Source organism: Eublepharis macularius, chromosome 1 (genome assembly GCF_028583425.1).
Source record: "Eublepharis macularius isolate TG4126 chromosome 1, MPM_Emac_v1.0, whole genome shotgun sequence".
Taxonomy (NCBI): Eukaryota; Metazoa; Chordata; class Lepidosauria; order Squamata; family Eublepharidae; genus Eublepharis; species Eublepharis macularius.
In genome coordinates, this window is record NC_072790.1 from 129,775,912 (window position 1) to 129,799,178 (window position 23,267).

Here is a 23,267-nt window from a genome sequence, read left to right on the forward strand (position 1 = left end):
CCAGTTGCCAAGGGGATTGATTGCAGCAGGCTCCAGACTGTCTGGCTTGCCGAACAGCAACAAACAAGGCTTTTAACAACCACCTGTTCGTTTAGGATGGGGCCTCTTGAACAGCTTGCTCGCGAACAACAGATTGGGCTCGTCGTGGGTTTTTTCTGTTCGTAATGCTGTTCGTGCCCATGTCTAGTCATGATCTTGAATTGTAGTCATGATCTTTAATTGAGCCCAGTAACTGATGGGTAGCCAATGGAGTGATATGTGTTGTTCATGCTGATTGTTTTGTACACTATTCCACAACGAGACATACCATTCTGGTATACAATTTGGAGGTATGATGGATCTCCTTTCACTCCCCCACTGGGAGGCAGATTTTCCCACCAAAACCCATTTGCTCGCTGTGGCTGAGCAGTCTCAAGTAGCGTTTCTCTATTTATGGTTGTAAAATTCTTATTGTGATGATAGCTTTCTGAATCAAAGCCTAACTAACTAACTAATATTAGCAATGTGGAAGCTCCCCAGTAGGAGTATATCTATAATCAGCAGACAGTACACAATAGCATAGTCTATAATCCACGTCCCTTGCCAAGGCATCTCTCTGAGCTATTTCCTATGACACAGCACTATAATCTGAGTAGAAAGCACTCTTGCATAATTATGTATGATAAATAAATAAATAAGTTGTTCCAGTGATTAATGACAGCATGTTTGTTTTTTTAAAAAATACAGTTTGCTAGGAGTATCTTCTGTGTAAGCTCCAATGGTGTTCCCAAGTGACTTTGTTTATTACAGTTGGGCCAACATAAGGTAAGTTTCTCAGTGACTGTGTTCACAATAATTATTTCTTCCCTTAACTTGATGAGATTTAATTTCAACCCACTGGGGTGGATCCAACCATCCTCCAACTTAAGTGGCTGTTCCACTGGAAGATACTCTTAAGTTGGAAGAAGTCTCCTTACTACACTGGAGGAAGGCTTCAAACTTAGTTCAGTGAAGTGGGAGGATAGAGGTAGGATCTCTCTCTGTATAATATGCTGCAGGTTTTTTTTGTCTCAGATAAACGTATCGCTTATTCAAAATACATACACTGTTACATCATGAAAGAGAATGTCTTTGAAACAAATTGTTGTATTTTGAATAATTATGACAGCACTATTTCTTTCTTAGTTTATTTTTTAAAAGTAGTAATAAGACTTATAGCAGAAATTACATGCCAAATACATTTCACCAGAGATTATAAATCATTAGAAATTTTATAGCATCTATCGTTATAGGAGGGAGCTTGCTGTTAAAGAATAATCTAGACTGTGAAAGAATGATTGCACTTGCTTTATTGACCATACCAATGCACTACAGAATAGGAGTGGCACCATCTTGTACAAGCAGAAAACAATGCAAACAAAGGAAAAACAAAGAAACCAAAATCGTTGCTATAATGAATAACCCTGATTTCTACAGACACACCCCTTGGCATCTAGTTATGTTCTTTGATCTTTTCTGTTTAGAGTATGCAAACATCTTCCAAGAAAGAACAACTGTTGCTGAAACACCAAGGACCTATTTGTTCCACTTGAGAGATGAAAATGCATTTTTGTCTTTATACAACAGCAACATTAAAATGTGAAAGATTCAACTAACCAGTGACAAGTTTTTAATAGCTCCTTTGTTGGTGTACATTTTGGATGGAGTTTTATTTGGCTTCCCTTTGTGGTAGGAGAAGCCATTCTCTAAACATAATACTAATTCCAAATGTTTACAGTCCTTGATATCAGGGCAGCTCACATGGAGCATCTTGATATGCACCGTATAATTCTGTCATCTGTGAAAAATGTACATGAGGATGGGGACATGTAAATTGGTCTGTATGCTGTAGAACAGGGCTCTCCAAACTTGTTGAACCAGTGGGTAGTTTAGGAATTTTGAGAACAGGTAGTAGATGCCATAACAAATTGGCTGCCAGATAGGACTAATCAAAGAATGATTGGCCATTTCCACACACGTTAAATAATGCACTTTCAATGCACTTTCGTAATCCTTTAGAAGTGGATTTTTTGTTCCACACATGGAAAATCAGTTTCAAATGTTCACTAAAGAGTATTGAAAGTGGATTATCCAATGTGTGTGGAAGCAGCCATTGTCTTAGAGACTGCATTCAATCACAAAACATGGGAAAATCAAAAAGAGTGCAGTAGCACCTTTAAGACTAAACAATTTTATTGTAGCATAAGCTTTCGAGAATCAAGTTCTCTTCGTCAGATGTCTGACGAAGAGAACTTGATTCTCGAAAGCTTATGCTACAATAAAATTGGTTAGTCTTAAAGGTGCTACTGGACTCTTTTTGATTTTGCTACTACAGACTAACACGGCTAACTCCTCTGGATCTAAAACATGGGAAGGTTCTAAGCCAAGCATCCTCTTATAATGGAGGCAGCAGTTTCCAAATGGGTGCTTCTTGCAGACATAGGCTTACCAGGTGCCCACCTGTGATGGGAAAACTCCAGGGGATTTGCCCCCTTGTCCACTGATCACTGAAGGGGACATTCTCCTGGAGGTTGCCCACCATCGGCAGGCACCTCAGGAACACATACTGTGCGTGTGCTCCCAACTGGCACAGCAACATCATTTACAGAAGTGACGTTGTTGCGATGCCCGCTGGAGCGTTTCTGAACTTCGTTTGGGGCTGATTTGGGTCCCAAACGTGCCAAATCAGCCTCATGAGGAGCACGGGAGTGCTTGCGCAGGTGGCATGGTGATGTCATTTCCAGAAGTGACGTCATCACACTGGCTCTGGGGTGCACGTGCACTTCCCATGCACACGAATGAAGACCTCGTGCTCTGCACAAGGTAAGTGCCAGGTACTCCATCCTCCCAATGGGAAGTGAGGGGTACTTGGCAACCCTATGTAGACATAATGATGATACTTCCTGGACTCTTCTGATCCATCTTCTACTTCAGCGATACGGAGAAAAGAACTGGCTGTTTGCTTTGGAGAACAGATATTTTTGGGGAAAAGCAAGTAGTCACCAAGAAACACACTGGCAGGTGCCATGGTACACATGATGTAGAAGATTACTTGTAAGGCTCCCTGGTTTTGAGAAACAGAACAGAAAAAGTGACTATAAATACATCTGATTGAAGATGAACACAGTCCTTAGGCAGAAGACAAACCTTCCTTGGGGACTGTGGCGCTAATATCTAAAGTATTTCCAGCCTTGTTAATGGAACAGTAGAAGCAATGGTTTAAAATTGGGGGGAGGGATATCTTATTTGCTCATTTCTTTGGAGAAAGGCATATTATAGGCATGGCATTTTATTTTTTTGGAAAGTAAATAGCTTTCAGATAGCATTCTTTGTTTACTGAAAGCAACTGGGTGGTATGAAAGGATTGGGTAAAAAGCTTAATATTTACCTAAATCTAATAATTAAAATGAATTCAAATGGTTAGTTGTTTCACAACAGTAAGTGTAACATCCAATCACAGCATCTTGGCAATTATTGCCAATTAAATAATGAAATGTGTTCAGGATCAGCCCACTTCCTACTTGATGGTCTGAAGAAGTATTTTCATCTTCACAAGATACTCTACAATGCTAAAAAATAATACAAAATTCTCACTTGGACTCAATCCACAGGGTGCTGCTGAAGGATGTGAGGGTAAGCCTCAGGTGAAAGCACTGAGCCATGTCTACAGAATTCATTTCTTTTTCTTATCAGCTTGAGCTTTCTTGTAATGATTTCTGCCAAAGGCAAAGAAACATATATTTAATTCTCATTGCTCTTCAATCACTTGATGCATGAACATGTTCAATAGAAGTGTGTGGCTATCCTAAATCTACTTCCATATGTTCTGGGATTGTTGTGTAATCCTTTCCTAATCTGGTCCCAGATTGTTCCTGCAACCAATACTGTGTTGGATAAATCCTTTAAAATCCTTCTCAGATTCACCAGCATTATTTGGTACACAAATAAACCCATCCCATTGCAGAAATGCTAACTTCAGGGTAAGTAGGATTTCAAAGGTGCAGGCTAGGCTTAAATTGTAGAAATACACCTCTAATATCAGAAGACCAGAAACAGGCATCTTGGTCTTCCACAAAGCTTTTGACAAAATCCTTCAGCAAAGGATGCTGAGTAAAGTGAGCAAGAGAATAGATTGTCTCATGGATTGGTAACTGGTTAAAAATAGAAAACAGACAGTAAAAATAAATAGTTTCAAAATGGATGTTTCCCATAGTATCTATACCAGGAGTAGTGCTGCTATGTAGCTTTTTAAAATAACACCAGATCATTTATGAATCTCGTGCCATCTTGTGAATTTCCAAATTAATCCAGTTAATTTTTTTGACATTTGGCAAGTTTCACAACTTGTTTATATGTATCTTATGTGTCTTTTTTTAAAGTGTTATGTTTTGGAAGGAGAGGGGCTCAAAAAGTAGAAGAGGCTCATACCTCTCTGGACCTCTGAGAGGGGCTGGTTCAGTCTTCAGTTTTATGCTTGTATGTGCGTGAGAGGCAACAGCACATCACAGAGATCATAACAAGCAAATGATATATCAATCATTATTACCATAAAACTCCAGTGTTTCCTGTGATTCTTTTTAATTTACAAATCCTTTAAATTTACAAATCTATCCTAATCTTAATAAATGAAACCTAACCATTCACTGTTTAGTAGTATCCTCCGCTTTAAAAAAAAATCACTTATGTCATGTCAAAGAACAGTTGAACTTTTCTTTCTCGTACTCTTGGGAAGTATTGTGGATGAACAGGTTATAAAAATAAGTAATAGGATGAAAACAATGGTGTTTGGGAAAAATGTACTCCATAGGATTTAATATAATTTAAATATTTTATTTTATTAGATTTATATCCCGCCCTTCCCACGAACAGGCTTAGGGTGGCTAACATCAACAAAGCATCAATAAATATAGGCTAAAAAACACACAAAACTGTAAAAGTTATCACCAATCACAGTAGTTCAATTCCACAGTAGTTCAATTCAAGTAATTCATCTGTTCCTTCTTTAACATAAAGAAAGCTAGTTCATATCTATTTACATACAAATGATAAAGAACTCTGATTTTTTTAAAAAAAGTTTTTATTTTCTCTAAGTGGATGTGGAAAAATAGCACTTTAGTGACAGCCTAATTTTATGCTTATATTCCCGGAAGTAAACCCCTCTGAATTCAATTGAATTTACTCCTAAGTAAATGTGCATAGGATTACAGCCTGGGATTCAGATCCATTGAGCACAACTAAACATGTATAAAATAATACTGCAAATATAATAAGAAAATATGTTTGGAGAAATGTGTGTGGAGGTTATGGACTGTAAACAGAAACACATCATTTTTTGAAGAGATAATTAAGAACCCAGTTCCATGCATGTATTCTCAGCCTTAAGTCCAAAAGCACTCAAATGCCATTTACTTCTAGGAAAGTATGCATAGGATTGCAGCCAGAAGCAATCATTGTCTTCTGGCAGAGATCTATTGTTAAACTGCAGATCAACACTGCAAATTGGAAAATTTCCCCTTAAGTTTAAAAGGGACTTTATTCCATGTATTTGTTGCTTTAGAAATACAGTTTGGACAACTCTGCAAAGAGCAAAAATAAGAACAAAAATCTAAAGAAATTCTGAAGAGACTGGAAGAAGGATGCTGAATAAAAGGTTTAACCTTTCATACATGTAGACAAGCCAGTGTGATGTGGTGTTTATGTTAGACTAGGACCTGTGTTTGGTGGTAGAAAGTGCTGTTAAGCTGTAGCCAATTTACAGCAACTCTTTAGGGTTTTCAAGACAAGAGGCAAACAGAAATGGTTTGCCATTGCCCACGTCTATATAGCAACCCTGGATTTCCTTGTCAGTCTCCCATCCAAGTACTAATCAGGGCTGATCCTGCTTAGCTTCTGAGATCTGATGAGACTGGGATCACCTGAGCCATCCAGGTCAGGGAAGAACTGTGCTTAAATTCCAGTAATTCCCGTCTTGGACTGGCCAGTCTCTCTCAGGATAAACTAAGGAAAAAATGGAAAAGGGAGAATGATGTATGCTGCTCTGGGTTCCATGGAAGAAGGATGAGATAAAAACACCCTACATAGATTGTACAGTTGCCAACTCTGGCTTAGGAAATTCCTGGAGATTTGGGGGTGGAGCCTGAGGATGGGTTTTGGGAAGGGGAGGAAACTCAGCAGGTATAATACTGTAGAGTCTATACTCCAAAGCAGCAATTTTCTCCAGGAGAACTGAACTCTGCAGTCTGGGGAACTGTTGTAGTCCTAGGAGATTTCCAACTCTAACAGATAAAACAAGAGCTAGATAGATTTACCTAATTTGTAGCCCCAAACAGCAGGCATGTTTGCTAGCAGTCCATAATTTTAATGAGCAGTGATGAAAACATTGTTGAGCTCGACAGATGTTCAGGACAGAGATGCAGCATAACCACATGCAAACTACATATTTGTGCCAAGTGTCGATTAGGTGAATTTGGAAAGATAGGCAGATTACGCTGTATGGAGCAATGGCATGTTTGACATATTACACCATACAGTAGATTATTTTGCAAAGCAAGCATGACTTGGAAGAAGATGATAGAACCTCACTGCTTCTCATCACCATTTCCTGGGGGCAAGGGTTTGTCTTCCTAGGATTAATTTGAGAGTTTATTTATTTATTTACAAGATCTTTACCCCACCTTTCCACCCCCATAGAGCCACCATTATGACTATGAAAACAAATTAAAACCTCATCTTAAAAACCATTAAAATCACCATACAAAATACATCATTAAAACAATTTAAAATTTATTTATTTATTCAATTTATACCCTGCCCTCCCTGTGAACGAGCTCAGGGCTCAGAGATTAAAATGAATACAAAAAATGAAAAACAACAGTTTAAATTATTGTGGGAGGAGGAGGGATAATTGAGAGAATGCCAAGCAAAACAAAAAGTTCACTCACTGGTAGAAGATGACAACAGAAGGGGAGATGCAAATCTCCTGAGGAGAGAGTTCCGGAGTTTTGGTGCCACTACTTAGAAGGCCCTCTTCCAGTCTGCCACCTGCTTTATCTTAGAAGGCGGAGATACCCAAAGCAGGGCCTCTGAAGATGACTGAGTGGTTGGGTAGGTTCCCCACAACAAACATCCTGTGAGGTAGGTGGGACTAAGAGAGCTCCTAGAAGCTGTGACTGACCCAAAGTCACCCAGTGGGCTTCAAGTGGAGGAGTGGGGGATAAAACCTGGTTCTCCATATTAGAGTCCTGCACTCTTAACCACTGCACCAAACTGAAAGAAGATGACAAAACTGAAGAAATAAATAAAATTATCTCTCTTTCTAAAGTATCTCTTTTAGTGCAATCCTATGCAGAGTTACTCCAGTCTAAGCCCACTGAAATAAACTTTTTAGGACTTTTTGCATCACGCTCCAGAAATTATCCCTGGATGACCACACTATTTTGCTGGGACATAGAAATAATAGGCCTTATTTGATTGTGTGGCAGTAATCAGTGTGGGATCAATATTTCAGCCATTTCCCTAATGATCCTGGAAAAGGCCATTCTTCAAAATTAAAGCTGACATCTTCTTCCCACTGCATATTAATACTTCTAATAAATTTTAAACTAACTTTAAAGGCTTAGTTCCGAATGAAGATGTCACAATAGCTCTTGGCCAGATGTAGGACACCACCAGAAGATTCTTGAAAACCTGTAGGCTTCGTGGCATCTGTCTTCCAGATATGTATGTCATCTGCAAGGTTCCTTCAGCTTAGCTCATCTAGGAAAGGAGTCAGTCACTTGAGTGGGGCAGAGAAGTAGTTCATGCCCTGAACTACTAAAATAATACTGAACTACTTACTTAAAATGGTTATTTTTGTTAATTCAGGGATTTAACATATCACTGATACAAAAATGCAGAATATAAAAGTGGGACATTCTAAGAGGCATTTATACCACAGGGTCTTGTTGCAATTCACAATTGTGAAAATGACAGTTTAGGGAGCCAGCTGCATTTGGGAGCATATTCTGGAAATTAACTTTGCCACAATGAAGATCAAAAAGGTTAATATGAGGTTAGCCATAATGACAAAGGTTGTAATTTAGATTTGTTGTAAACCATTGCATGTGTGCAAGTTAAGGTTTTTAAATGAACTTAATTCATTCAAAACTTTAACTTTATTTTTTCCCATCAAAGAACTATATTCTTCTATCCTGTGGGCTGGTTTCCTGCCAATTTTTCTTCTGTTTATTTAAGAAATGGACAACAGCCAAACTATTACATAAGTTATTAAATACCACACTTGCTTAATACTAATAGAAACAGAAGTTATCACTAGAGATGGGCACGAACAGAAAAAAAAACCCTGAACATGATGTTCGTTGTTCATTGCCATCCATGAACAGAAACTCATGAACAACCACGAACATGGCCCTGTTCATGAACATGTTCGTAGTTGGCTGTTCATGGGGGTCAGCAGGCTCTCCTCCAGCCATCATCCAAGTTTGGTCAAGATCCCTACTCCACCACTCCCAGAAGCCTGACCTGAGCAGGCACCACAAAAAGGTACCAATAATAAATAATAGCTTGGCCCCAGAGCCTGGCAGCAGCCCTGGAACTTGAAGGGGTAGATCCCTATCCCACTACACACAAATAAAATTCAAGCTCCAATTCAAAAATTGAAAATTCAAGCTCTCTATCAAAATGCCAACAGCAACTGTCTCTCCACTGTCTGCAAAGTCAGAGCAGGGATCCCCTCCCACCTGGTCTTTGCTCCCTTGTTGTAACAAATTTGGAGCTCCACACTTGAAAGAAAAACCTGCCTATCAAGCTAAATTGGGCTTAGATTGGGGTTTCCAGGGCAACAGCAAGAATTCAAACAGAGTTCAGACAATCCCTGCCTAAGTTGCCAAGGGAATTGATTGCAGGTGCCAGACTGTCTGTTTTGATGAACAGCAATGAACAGCAACAAACGAGGCTTGCAACGACCACCTGTTCGTTTAGAATAGGGCCTCAAGTACAGCTTGTTCGCGAACAGCAGATTGGGCTGTTCGTGGCTTTTATTTGTTTGTATTGCTGTTCGTGCCCATCTCTATCAGAGAGTAGGCAGCCATTCAGATATAGGTCTTTAAATGTTAGCAACACTAGCATCTTGAATTGTGCCTAGAAACAAATTAGAAGCCAGTGTAGATAAGCTAGGACTGGAATGATATATTCTCTTCTATTCACTCCAGCACAAGAGATAAGATGGAACCTTGTGGGACCCCACAAGCAAAAGGACAATTGGCTAAACAGGAATACCTCAACACCACCTTCTGAAATCTATCCTCCAGGCCCAGTAGCAGCGCAAAATAATGCCTCTCAATACTAGCCTTGAATGGCGATCTAGAAGGATCCCATGACTGGTGGCAATGAAAGCTGCTGAGAGTTCCTGGAGAATCAGCAGCACTCCCTCTATCTCCCAGTGCAGTTCATCCACCAGGGTAATCCATGCTGTTCCAATCCCATTACCAGGCTTAAAACAAGATTGAAAAGTATCTAAATAATTTGCCAGATCCAGGAAAGCCTGATGTTTACAGATATCACTGCCTCCCTGCTCCTTTGCTGCTGCCGCGCGCTGCAGGGCTGGAGCGTGCACACGCGAAGCACATGGAGCGATGGGCAGAAGTAAGTATTGTGCCTCAGGCAACAGAAACCCTGGCACCAGCCCTGATCCTGGGTCCAGGGTTAGCTTATTTCAAAGGTAGAGCAACTGCTCTCTCTTTCAAGGAGACATTAACTACCTCTTTTACACAGTCAACCAGCGCACCCCCTCCCCTGCAGATTTAATTAGCCAGGAAGGACAAATGTCATAAAAACAGGTGCATCTGATGAAGAGAATGGTGGTTCGCAAAAGCTTATGCTACAATAAAGTTGGTTAGTCTTAAAAGTGCTACTAGACTCTTTACTGTTATAAAAACAGGTGGCAGGCCTCAGATCTCCAAGGATCCTGTCCACATCCTCACACTGAAAAGTATTCCAAACAACTAGACAAGTTGGCACCCTGTCACCATGTGACCCTGTCACTGCTAATGTAGAGTCTAAGTCAGAATAGATGCAAGAGGTTTTATCTGCAAAGTGCTGAAAAAAGCTATCACAGTGGGCTACCAAGTAATCTACCTCCTCCTGCAGGCTAGATCTCAAAAGTCCTCTGACCACCTGGAACAGTTCCACTGTCCTACATTGGGTAGACACAATGGTAGCAGAAAAATGTTTCTTTGCTTTCATCACTACCATGAAGTACTCTTTAAAATGAGCTTTTGCTTGTGTCTTATCAGACTTGTCCTGAGTTTTCCTCCACTGTGGCTCTGTCTCCCTCATCTTTTCATCACCTGCAGCCCCTCAGTAAACCAAAGGGTTACTTGAGCTCTAACACCTGAATGAGGATGATTGGGAGGAATCATGTCAACCACCTGGGCCAATTCCTCATTCCAGAGATCAACCAGGGCATCACCCTTGGGCTTTTTAAGACACTCCCCCCAACATATACACACCTTAAAAGATTATGGATGACCTTTCTCATTTACCTCTTGGAAGTCTGAGTCTCTGCCTAATGCTGAAGCATCACACTAGACTTGTGATAAAATTTAGGGCACTAATTCACCAGACCAACCTTAGAGTCACTATGGACAAGACATAAAACCTGCACCTATGTGTTAAGCTATAGCCCTTGTATATTAACCATTGTTATTGAGCAGAAGGACACTGTTATTCTGTAATAAATTGTTGGTTCTCTTTTGTTCTCTCTTCTATTTGTTTTATGTCTTTTTAATATTATGGTTAAAAAGTCCTTTGAACAAAACTTATTGATTTTGTTTCTTCAAAACACAGACACAAGCAAATCACTCTTCTAAGAAATCACTCTTCTTAAGAAATGAGCCTCTAGTCACTAAATACCTCCCTACACAAGTACAAAATATGCTTTGAGACTGTGTTTAGTTCATAACTCTTCAGAAACTCAGAGTGGGGCTGTAGAATTATTGCTACCAGTGGAGCACATCAACTTTTTTCTTTTCAAAAATATTTTTATAGAAAACATAATGAAGAAAGAATTATAACAGTCTAAACTTAAAACTCTGCCTCACTATTTTTTTCCTTTAAAAAATAGTGTTTTATTAATCAGGAGTCCAGTAGCACATTAAAGATGAGCAAAAATTATTACAGCATAAGATCTATTTCTTGCCAGTTCTGGACCACTTTTGAAGAGCAGGATTGGTTTTAAGTTTCATTTCCCTAATCATTTTTGCCATGTTTTCTCTAGTGTAGTGAATTCTGATTCTAATTGCTGGCAACAGTTGGGCTCTGAGCTTCAGGTGCTGCTATTGCACTTGCTTCATAGTTCTTGCATATACTCAGCAGCATTTGTTGCTTCTTCCTCATTTGTGGCTGTTACGTTCTCATTTCTTGTTGCAATAAATTGGCAGCTAGCCCCTTTGCCTTGCAAAGGTGCACATTATTAAAGGAGCATTTCTAGCTTCTCTACCAGTGTACAATACCTTTGCACGTAGCTCTCATGCTTTGGGAGACAAAGTTTGGTGGAGCCCCACTGGTGACATTGCCTTCAATCAAAAGGAGAAGCCATTATCCTTTATTACAATTGGCGAAAGTGAGACTGATCATCACATTGCTCGGGAGAGGTTAGGGGGAAAAATGAAGTATCTTTCAGTACAGCTGCTTATGCCTTCCTTTGGAGGTGGGTCATGCAGGATCTTCACGTTAAAACTGGCGACCAGCATCATGTCCTCAAAGCGCCTATTGCCATCTGTTCTTGTAGCAGCATTTAAGGTTTGTTCAGGTCATCTATCAATGCTGGCTCCAAATGCCATTTAGCCTTTACCCAATGGTTTCATAGAAAACAGTAGTGAGAGAATCAATGGGTAGGGCAGGGGCAACAGTGTCATTTTCTTTTAAAGATAACTATACTAGATAGAAGTTTCAGTGCTATGGAGAGAGAATGCAAAGTCTTCAAGAAAAGAACATTTTAAAAAGTAAATAGACACAAAATATTCATAGCATGGTAGCAAAATAGTAAAGAGTCCAGTAGCATCTTTAAGACTAACCAACTTTATTGTGGCACAAGCTTTTGAGAGCCACAGCTCTCTTCTTCAGATGCATGTTATGCATCTGACAAAGATGCAGATGCATTCCTTGTTCAAGACATTCTGTTCTTCTTTAAAAGAAGAACAGGAGACCACCACATCAGTAGCAAAGCAGGCAAAAACAAAACTTTAAGAAGCCCCTTGGCTGTGAGGGGGAAGATAATAGTGCCACTCATCACCAGCCCAGTTGCAGCCAATATACAATAGAGCCTAGGATTGCTAACTACCTGAAGAAAAAGTGTCCTATCTCTTTAGAGACTTAATGGGATATAATGTGCCAGGTGATGTTATTGACCTTCATGCCATGGAAAGCTTCATATCACTTGCCCATTTCTACACATTAGACCTCTATTAAAGGGAAGGATACTTTTCTCCAGGCCTGTTGGCAACCCTATTGGGCAGTTGAAATAGCAATTACAGGAGAAAGAACCACATTTTTCTCAAATACAAAATTTTGTACTAAAAATAATGCTTAACATTTATATAGTGCATTAAATACATCCATACATTATTTGAATCTAAATTATTTCAATCATCCTTACAATCGCCCATAAAAGTAGAATGGTATTACCCCATATAGTGTGTGAGGGCGGGATGAGGTTGCCTAGGTCTGTTTATGGTAGGGATGAGCCTTTCATCCCTATTTGCCTGCTCAAATTCCTGAAAATACTTCTATAGTGGCACTCCTTGCTGCCACCTTCTTTTTGATGTTGAACTGTTATAGTTTTGTTTCTAGCATCATGTTGTTCTGTCCTCCTGGGCTTTTTTTACAATGATAGTGTGGCGGAGGTCTCCTGTTCTTCTTTTAAAGACAATGTTTTGAACAAGGAATGCAAATTGTTGAACTTCCCAGTTTTTATTTCTAATTACTATGGTGAAGTTTTGTTCTCATCACAACTCCAGTCTCCAGTTTGCAATTTCCCAGGTTTAGGACCTTGTCATTGCTACGAGGGTGGCTATCTATTTGTGGTGGATTGAGCTCTACAATTTCCCACTGTAAAATTATAACTTCAACTTTTTGTAGTTACCACATTGGTCCAGTAATAATCAGAGTTTCAACTTTATATACTTAAATATGGAGGGAACAGGGAGGATAGTGTACGCACAAAGATGTCTTTAGAAATATAGTGCTGAAGTTAGGGGCACCCACCTAGCAAATAAATAATGATTCTCCAGTGTACTGAAACAAATTGCCTATGAATGATATTGCTAAATACTGTTTGATCACAGAGATTTAGTGACTGTACAATATCTTGTTACTATCATTCCATTATTGGTATGTGATTTGTGTACCTATAGAAATGTATATTTCACAACCGATTTTTTTCTGTTTTAGTGCCTCTGGGTAGACTTAAAAAATCATCACCATAATCATTAATATCTTGAGGTTTAACCAGGGATGGCTGCTTCTCAGGACTCACTGTAATCTCCACAGACAAATGGTCCATTGCTGGTATTGTATTTTCCAAACTTAATTGGAAGGAGTGTTGGAGACCCATAATGTTTGATCATTGTTTTAATACTGTTAAAACAATTACAACTGAATACAAAGATTAAACATCTTCATGTTATTTTGGGATGCGAAGTCCTAAAAAAATATAATGCCAACACTGCTGTTGGAGATTACTGTAGGTCCAACTGGTGTGACTGGCAAAACTCTCAGGAAAAAACAGTCTACAAACACAGGAAGAATTGCATGGTCCTTTTCTATTTTTCAGTGTCAGTCATTTGTGGGAGTAGTTTGGAGCACTGTCCCATCATGCAAATTACAGTGTGGCATCTCAAAAACAGCATGGCTATCACCAGTGGGCAGAAAACCACAGCAAAGAATGCAGAACAATGAGATGACACTACTCTACAATAAGAACTTGGTTGCTGGGCCAACTAACTAACTACCATGATGTATCCATGAGTACATATTTATATTGATGAATAAAAGCATTATGTATATAGACAAAACATGCAATTGGAAAGCAAACCCTTTTAAAACCTGCAGAAACAAGGTAACATTCAAAACTGCAGGTGGTTAAGATATAATCAGAAGCATAAATGTCATGACAGAACAATGCTCTCATTGCCTGATAAATGTATGGTGTGTCTTCATATATAGCAAACCAGAATGAACTGCGTGTGATGGAGACACATGATGCTGCATTTCTGTGTTTGGAACTCCAGATATGTAATCAGGCTCTTCTATTTGTCTTGCAATCTCTTGCAGCCATTTAAATATTTTGGAATTGCTAACATCTTTTCTCTGAAATGAATGGGCACAGTTCCTTCTGCCCTTCTCATATGATTTATATTTGGGGTCCTTTGTCATTTTCCTTACTTTAGGGTGGCCAAACCCAAAGGAGGACAAGACTCCTGTGCTCAGGAGGTCTTTGTTCAGAGGCTGGATGACCGGCTAGAAAGAATACTGTGGTTGGTTGTTGTGGGTTTTCCGGGCTGTATTACTGTGGTCTTGGCATTGTAGTTCCTGACGTTTCGCCAGCAGCTGTGGCTGGCATCTTCAGAGGTGTAGCACCAAAAGACAGAGATCTCTCAGTGTCACAGTGTGGAAAAGATTTTGGCAGGTCATTTATATCTACTCAGGAGGGGTGGGGTTGAGCTGAGTCACCACCCCTCCTGAGTAGATATAAATGATCTGCCAACATCTTTTCCACACTATGACACTGAGAGATCTCTGTCTTTTGGTGCTACACCTCTGAAGATGCCAGCCACAGCTGCTGGCGAAACGTCAGGAACTACAATGCCAAGACCACGGCAATACAGCCCGGAAAACCCACAACAACCATCGTTCTCTGGCCGTGAAAGCCTTCAACAATACATCAATACTGTGGTTGTCTATTCTTGCACTGAGCAAGGGGATGACTTGATAAACTCTCAGGGCCTTTATATTCTATGACTCATATATCATTAATTGTTATGCTGAAGTAGAACAATTGCCCATTATGACATGTCTTTCATCCTGTTTGTGGAAATCCAGAATGGGAGTACAGCATGCATTGCATAACAAAGTGTGCTCCTTTGTCATTTTAGTGGAAGGGAAATCCTCATATACTGTACCACTGGGTTAAAGATAAACTTTTGTTTAATTGCATATAGACAATTTCATTTTTCTTTTGTTGCTAATGCATCATTTAGAAGCTTAACACAGTAGAAAAAATGTAGTCAATTGCCTTCACTAACTTAATGTAATGAAATTAATATATTCAAATTTGCTATTTGCTATAATCTGCTATAGGATGATTACACAGTACAGAAATAAAAAGCACCAGTATAATCTCTGTGTAAAGTTTTTAACCCATTGTTTCTGGTCCAACCTTCTGGGACAACAGAAAACAACTCCACTCCATCCTCCACGTGATAGCCCTTCAAATACTTGAAGAGGGCTATCATATCCCCTCTCAGGAATCAATGGCTATATCTAAAAAGTGAATTTTGGGAAAAGATATTCCCTTCCCCATATCAATGTTACTGGTGATGATACGCCTTGGATAAATACCAAAACAGTGAATGCCAGATGATAAAGAAATTGCACTGATGGTCATACTCTCTAAACTGTTATTAGATGTAGCCAGAGATATTCCTGACTAATTTGGGATGTATGGTAGGCAACCTTTACTGTTTTTCCTCTTGTCCCAGCAGTGCAAATAATTACACCTGTATAAAACGCAGCATATATTTGGTAGATTATGGGCCAATTCACATATGCATGTATATCACTTGATTAATCAGCACTTTTTGCCTGGTGTATGTTCTGAATGTACTAAGATCATGCATCCCCCAGCCCTCTGTAGAACATCTTCTTTAAAAAAGGCAATATGTGGCCTCTAACGCACTCAGTGCTCTTCCCTTTTTCCCTTAACCCCCTGAGTCCCCTAAAGCAATTTCGTTCCTGAAACCTCAAAATTTTTACCTTGGCTTTTTATTTAAACATTTCTGTGCTACCTTTCTAACCAAATAGGGTCCCCAAGGCGGCAGTCATCAAAACATTAAAACATTTCAATATTAAGCATTTGAGACATTAAAACAACATTTAAAATAAAGTAGATATAAACTATTTTAATGATTCAATAAAACACATAAACACACATAATAACACAAACAGAGGGGAGAGCCAGTGAAAGTTAATGACAGCAAAATACCTAAATAAAGTCTTTACCCACTGGTGGAAGATACCGATAGAGGGAGGGAGTTCCAAAGTTTTGGTGCCACCACTGAGAAGGCCTTTTCCTGAGTTGGCACTCACCTAATCTTGGAAGAGGGTACCCAAAGCAGGGCCTCCGAAGATGACAATTTGTATGGGAGTAGGCAGTCCTTCAGGTATACTGGTTCCATGCTGTATAAAGCTTGAAAGTTCAATAGTAGCACCTTTAATTGGGCTTGAAAGCAAATTGGGAACCAGTACGGAAGAAACAAGACTGGACTGATATGGTTCCTGCAACCTACTCCAGTCAGCATTCTGGCCACAACATTCTGTACCAACTGTAGATTTCAGACATTCTTCAATGGCAGCCCCATGTACAATGCACTGTAGTAGTCTAATCTAGGGCATGTACTACAGTGGCAAGATTTTTCCTGCCCAGGAAGGGCTGCATCTGACTCAACAGCTGAAGCTTCTGAAATTCATCCTGGGAACTGTTGCCCCTGTTTATTCAACAAGAGGCCTGGGTCCAGGAGCACCCCTAAGCTACGAACCTGCTCCTTTAGGGGGAGTGCACCCCACTTAGAACAGGAGATAATCCATTTCCTGTATCGGATTCCCCCTCCTGCCCAATAGCACCTCTGTCTTGTCAGGATTAAGTTTTAGCTTATTAGCCCTCATCCATCCCCAAAGTGCCTCTAGGCTCTTTGCAGTTTCCACAGCCTACCTGGGATCTGCTGGTAATGCGAGATACAGCTGAGTGTCATCCACGTTGGGTTGTCAGGTCCCCATACGCTCCTAGTGGGAGGGGGGGACCTGGTACTCACCAGCATGAGGATCTTCACATGTGTGCTCCCGGCACTGATGTTATTGCTCTTTGTGTGGAAATGCTCCTGTGCTTTGCAAGGGGCTGATTCTTGCAGCCTCCCACAGATTGCCAGCGATCTCAAAGGGTTGTTGTAAGGATAAAATGGAAGACAGTGGAATGATGGAAGCCACTTACAGTCCCCATTGGGGAAGAAGGTGAGGTATAAATGAAGTAAATAAATAAATCTTTGATACTTTGAGCTCTAAGCTCAAAATGCTTCTCCACCAGCTTTCCAGACCCCTAGCATCCTTCGTTCTTCTGTCCCATTAGTCTTCTCAAGTGCAGAGACACACCATAAGGCAGTATTGCTGCAGGTTAAAGGCATGTCCTCTGGCTACTGCCATGGTTCCATTTGTCCATGGAAGTCTTGAGGGGGTGCTTAAAGGGAGCCTTTACACTTGTTTTGTTCAAGAACCTTCACCTTTTCTTGTTATTTTACCTACTGAGGATTTCCATTTTGGTAAGTGTCCATTTCCCTTTTCTCCAACTCCCACCCAAACTGTAACATTTTGAAGTCCTTTGGACAGTATAAATGTTTATCTTCAGTGTGCTGACATTTTGGGATCTTTCATCATACAAATGCTTTCCTAAGCACATCAGCAGCTGTTCTGCTAATGACAGCTGTCATACTTACTCATATAAAGATAGTTGACTGAGGTAATAATACTCATGTCTTCTCAAAAGCTTACTATTCATAGGAGGCTTCTGAAGGGGCATGAGAATGCTTAGAAGGCAATGCTCTTGGAGCTGGGATTGGGGACTGTTCTGCCTTTTCATTAGCAGCAAAGCTCAGCTTTTGAGCAGCATCTACTGAAAAAGCAGATAGGATAGTCACTTCCCTCAGTGTGACAAACTGTAGGTCCTGATGTCTTTTTCCAGGGCCCAGGGCCGAGGACATACTGGCTACTGGAAAAATCAAATAGGGGTGAGTTATCTTGCAGTATATAGTCCTCCTGAGTTGCTGTCAGACTTATACTGTAGGTTTGTGCAAAAGCAAACTCAAGAAAAAATGCACAAACACACTTCTGATAAAGTGTGGTCAGCTTCTTTAAAAAGTACTGTGTAAAAATGATAAATAAAAAGATATAGAAATCTCAGAATTATAACTCTTAATTACTGCATACAACTCAGCTATAAGTAAAGAAATCAGATATATTTTAAAAACCTCTTTATTATATCTTTATCACAATCATATTCTTTATCATGGATTTTGAAGGTGACATTGCTGAAGAAACTGTTCACTGTTCATGTTTCTGGCATAAACGTTTATCCTGGTTTAGTGGTATACAAGTCAGCATTCAGGTTATATACGTGAATTTGCAGGGAACAATCAACTCAGAGAACAATCACTGGCCAACGCTTTAGATTGGTTACCGTATCTTTGAGCAAGAAACTTGCACATCCCATAGGAACCAAAACTTTTAAAATTAAACCACAATTCAAAAGCGGCGAGTCACTTGTTTCCTACAGTCCTCCTACTAAATTATATCAGCAACAAATACATGCCATATTTAGTGCTTTTGTTAGAAATAGCCCAGTTCTTCAAAGATTTCTGCTACATCTAGGTAGGATATAGCTTTTGCAAGAATGAGAATTATAAACCTTGTGTGTTGAGAGAAATCTCCATCATCCTAGCAGACTTTCAACAAGGAGGAAGTAGAAGTTTCCTTAGACTTTAGGTCAAGCTCAGGAAAGCCAGTTTTGGAGATCTCAGATTTTTACTGTCCTATAATATCATCTACGGCAAAGGAATATCTATCCAAATCCATATCGTTACAGTGTGTAGTTGGTTAAGCAAGCACTGCTAGTTTTAAACTGGGAATTGTGGATCTGGCCCTCGATCCACAAAGTGCATTGTCAATGCATCTGATTAAGTGAGCTCAAGCCTATGTAAGGTGATGTCATGACTAGACATGGGCACGAACGGGGGGGAAAAACCCGAACACGCTGTTGATCGTTTGTTGCCATCGACAAACACGAACAGATGAACAGTAACGAACATGTCCCGTTAACAAACATGTTTGTTGTTCGTGGGGGCCAGAATGGCCCCCATTGGACTTAGAGAGCCCATATTCACAGGGAGTGATCAGCAGGCTCTGCTCCAGCCATCACCCAAGTTTGGTCAAGATTGCTATATGGATCTTGGACTTAAACATTCCCAAATCCGATGCCCCCAGGAAACTCCCGTTCAATATAATTGGAGCCACCAGTTGATTTGGCCCCGTGTACAAGCGGTGGACTCGAAGGTGGGCTGCCTCCCCTATAGGGGGTGGGTGGTGTTGCTGCTCACTGGCGACGCCCCCCATGTGCCTGCCCGCCAGGCCTCCAAGAGGCTACTTTCTAACAAAGTATAGAAGTGGGTGATGTTTGCAGCTGCTGGGCCTGGCAGGCTGGGGAAGGCAGTGGTGTGCTGCTTCCACTCTAGGGGGCGGGGTGTGTGGCCACTCGCCAGTGGCACCCCCATGTGCCTGCCTGCCAGGCCTCAGAGAACTTGATATTTCCGGCCCCCACTTTGTGGGGGAAGCATCATTCCCCTAGGAAAGGGAATTGTGGGCAGATAGGTAGGTGCCCTCATGGGGAGCTGTGGGCTGCCCCCTGCATCACCCACTGACCTTCCTTCACAGACACGGCAGTCTATTCAGCATCAGCACCCTATGGAAGATGGCAGTTCCACAGAATGCACACCACTCAGAGACACCTCACCTGTGCAGGCAGTAAGTAGTGTAGGCTGCTGCCAGCATTACCTTCCTTCCTGCCTTCATGGACAGGATGGAATGTATAGGATAGGAGATGTCACATGGAGGGGTTGGGGTGGTTCCAGAGAGGGAGAGGTCGAAAGAGGGACCAAATACTTGTATGGGAGAGGAGGACAGAGGCTTCCTGGCCACATTGCGCAGCAGGACTGGGACAGAGGACCCTAACATCCACCTTGAAGGAGTGCACAGACTGCTGCTGGAGAGGCTTGTATGCCCCTTTGGTGTCAAACTGGAGGCTGCCGCCAACATCACTCACCTTCCTGCCTTCGCGGAAAGGAAGTGAGTCGTGAGACCCATTACCCCCATGCAGAGGGGGAAAAGCAGGTGCCCATGGATAGGGGTGCACCGTGCTGCACAACCATATCAGCAAAAGCTTTTGAGGTGCCCCTCATGCCCAAAAGCGGCGGTATCTGACAGCACCCACCTTCTGCCTTCGCAGAAAGGACAGGAAGGGAAGGACAGGAGAAGTCATTGGAAAGGGTCGTACTGGTTCCATCAAGAGGGGGCGAGGTTGAAAGAGGGACCAGGAATTTGTCTGGGAGAGGACATGATGGGCAGGACAAGTTGTGAGGAAGGGTCATCTTGGCGCCATCCAGAGAGGGAGAGGTTGAAAGAGGGAAGAGGAACTTGTCTGGGAGAGGAGGACAAAGGGTTACCCTACAAAAGCTGGATGTTCCACAGAATCTGCACAACTCAGAGACAGCTTACCTGTCCAGGCAGTACAAGCAGGCAGCCACCAGCATCACCCACTGTCCTGCCTTCACGGAAAGGATGGGTGTTGCGACCGGGACCCATTCCCCCCTGCTCAGAGGGGACAGCAGGTGCCCATAGATAGGGGCCCCCGTGCTGTACAACCATATGTGCAACAGCTCCTGAGCTGCCCCTCGTGCCCAAAAGCAGCAGCAGCAGATAGCCCCCACCTTCCTGCCTTCATGGAAAGAGCGGGAGGGACCCATTTCCCCCTGCTCAGAGGGGACAGCAGGTGCCATGGAAAGGGGGGGACCATGCAGTACAACACTATCAGCAACAGCAGCAGAGCTGTCTCTTGTGGCCAAAAGCGGCGGCAGCTGACATCACCCACCTTCCTGCCTTCGCAGAAAGGATGGGATGGGATGGGCAGGACAGGACAGGACAGGTCGTTGGGAGGGGTCGTACTGGTTCCATCCAGAGGGGGAGAGGTTGAAAGAGGGAACGTCCAGGACTTTGTTGGGGAGAGGAGGACAAAGGGTTGTTTGTCACAGCCGAATTGTGGAGCAGGACCAGGAAGGCCCAAAGGTGGCGGCAATGCCATGGTAGTCCCCTGTGCCCAAAAGTGGCTGCAGCTGACATGACCCACCTTCCAGCCTTTGCAGAAAGGATGGGACGGACAGGACAGGTCGTTGGGAGGGGTCTGAGAGGTTCCAGAGAGGAACCATTAGGGAACTTGAAAGAGGGACCATTAGGGAACTTGTCAGGGAGATGAGGACAAAGGCTTCCTGTCTGCACTGCGCCGCAGGACCTGGAAGCCCACAACAATTGTGAGCCATGAGCTGAAAAACCCATTGATCTCATCAGCAGCGGCAGCAAACATCACCCACTTTCCTGCCTTCACGGAAAGGACGTGACTGGTAGTGGCGGGACCCATTCCCCCCTGTCAAGAGGGGACATCTGGTGCATTGACAGGGGTCACAGTACAGCACAATTGCATGTGCTACAGTAGCTGAGCTGTTCCTTGCACCCGGAAGCCGCCACAGCTGGCATCACCCACCTTCCTGCCTCTGTGGAAAGGACGGGATGGACAGGACAGGAGAGGTCTCAGGGAGGGGTTGGGGCAGTTCCAGAGATGGAGAGGTCGAAAGAGGGACTAGGTACTTGTACAGGAGAGGAGGACAGAGGCTTCCTGGCCACATTGTGCAGCAGGAACGGGATGGAGGACCCCAACATCTGCAAGCCATGAGCCAAGAAACCCACTGAGCTTCTCTTTCACAGCAGTGAACATCACCCACGTTCATGCCTTCGTGGAAAGGATGGGATGGACAGGAAAGGAGAGGTCACAGGGAGGGGTCAGGGCAGTTCCAGAGAGGGATAGGTCGAAAGAGGGACCGGGTACTTGTACGGGAGAGGAGGACAGAGGCTTCCTGGCTGCATTGCGCAGCAGGACTGGGATGGAGGACCCCAACATCCACTGTGTTGGTTTGCACAGACTGCTCCAGGAGAGGCTTGTCTGCCCCTCCTGTGTCAAACTGGAGGCTGTCACCAGCATCACTCACCTTCCTGCCTTCGCTGAAAGGACAGGATGGGCAGGACAGAAGAGGTCATTGGGAAGGGTCGTATTGGTTCCATCCAGAGGGGGAGAGGTTGAAAGAGGGAACGTCCAGGACTTTGTCAGGGAGCGGAGGACAAGAGGTTGTTACAGCTGCATTCCAGAGTGGGACCTGGAAGGTCCAAAGGTGGTGGCAGTGCCGTGGTAGTCCCTCATGCACAAAGGCAGTGGCAGCTGACACGACCCACCTTCCTGCCTTTGCAGACAGGATGGGAGGGGCAGGACAGGCAAAGTTGTTGGGAAGGGTCTTATTGGTTCCATCCACAGAGGGCGAGAATGAAAGAGGGACCGTCCAGGAACTTGTCAGGGAGAGAACGCGATGGGCAGGACAAGTCGTGGGGAAGGGTCGTATTGGTGCCATCCAGAGAGGGAGAGGTTGAAAGAGGGAAGGGGAACTTGTCAGGGAGAGGAGGACAAAGGGTTACCAGCTGTGGAAGAAGCCCTGAGAACTGAGGGGGGCTAGAGCCTGCTGCAGAGTAGCTTGGCCTAGAACCACAGTAGACTTGGGGTGGCTCAGAGCCCAGGCAGGTCAAAGTCCAAGGAGGTTGAGGTTGACCTTGACAAAGGTCAACATGTCCACCAGTTCCGGGTGTAGATGTGCGTGGCGGGGATGGTGGGAGAACACCCGCTAGCTCTGCATGCTGGTGAGAGGGCAGGACAGGACATTGGTTGCCACAATGGACAGGTCAGGCCACACGGCAGATTTACTCGACCAATACTGTTTGGGTGGGTCTCTCCTGGCGTGGCTCTCTTCCTGCCTCCTCCCCCTCTCCTCCTTCTCCACCTCCTGCCCCTTGCCCCCGCCCAGTTCCCTCCGTTCTGCCTTTCTCTTTCTGGAAACGGAGCACTGCTGTGCGGAGCTCCTTTTTACAGCGCTGCATCTGACCCGCCCACATGGCGATGCTGCCCTTGATCCGGATGTCAGAGAGGGAGGCCGTTTGGTATGGCACCTCGTGGCGCAGAGGATGCAAGTGCTCGGCCACGTATGCCTGCATCTTCCTCACAAAATCCCTGACCCTGGGGAGCAGCTCTTTCTCGTGCTTGAGCTCCTTGGCCAAGAACT

The 23,267-nt window shown here is 42.9% G+C and overlaps 1 protein-coding gene across 2 annotated transcripts in view; it reads left to right on the forward strand.

Moving 5' to 3' along the window:
- The window catches only part of ESR1 (estrogen receptor 1), a 365,081-nt gene that overhangs the window by 99,833 nt on the left and 241,981 nt on the right, over window positions 1-23,267 (forward strand). The window contains exon 1 of one of the 2 annotated variants that reach the window (XM_055003122.1): window positions 730-804. The exons of the other annotated variant lie outside the window; for it this stretch is intronic. The gene's annotated coding sequence lies outside the window, so the exon portion shown is untranslated. Of the gene's footprint in view, window positions 1-729; window positions 805-23,267 lie in introns of those variants that run through there. 2 annotated transcript variants of the gene reach the window in all.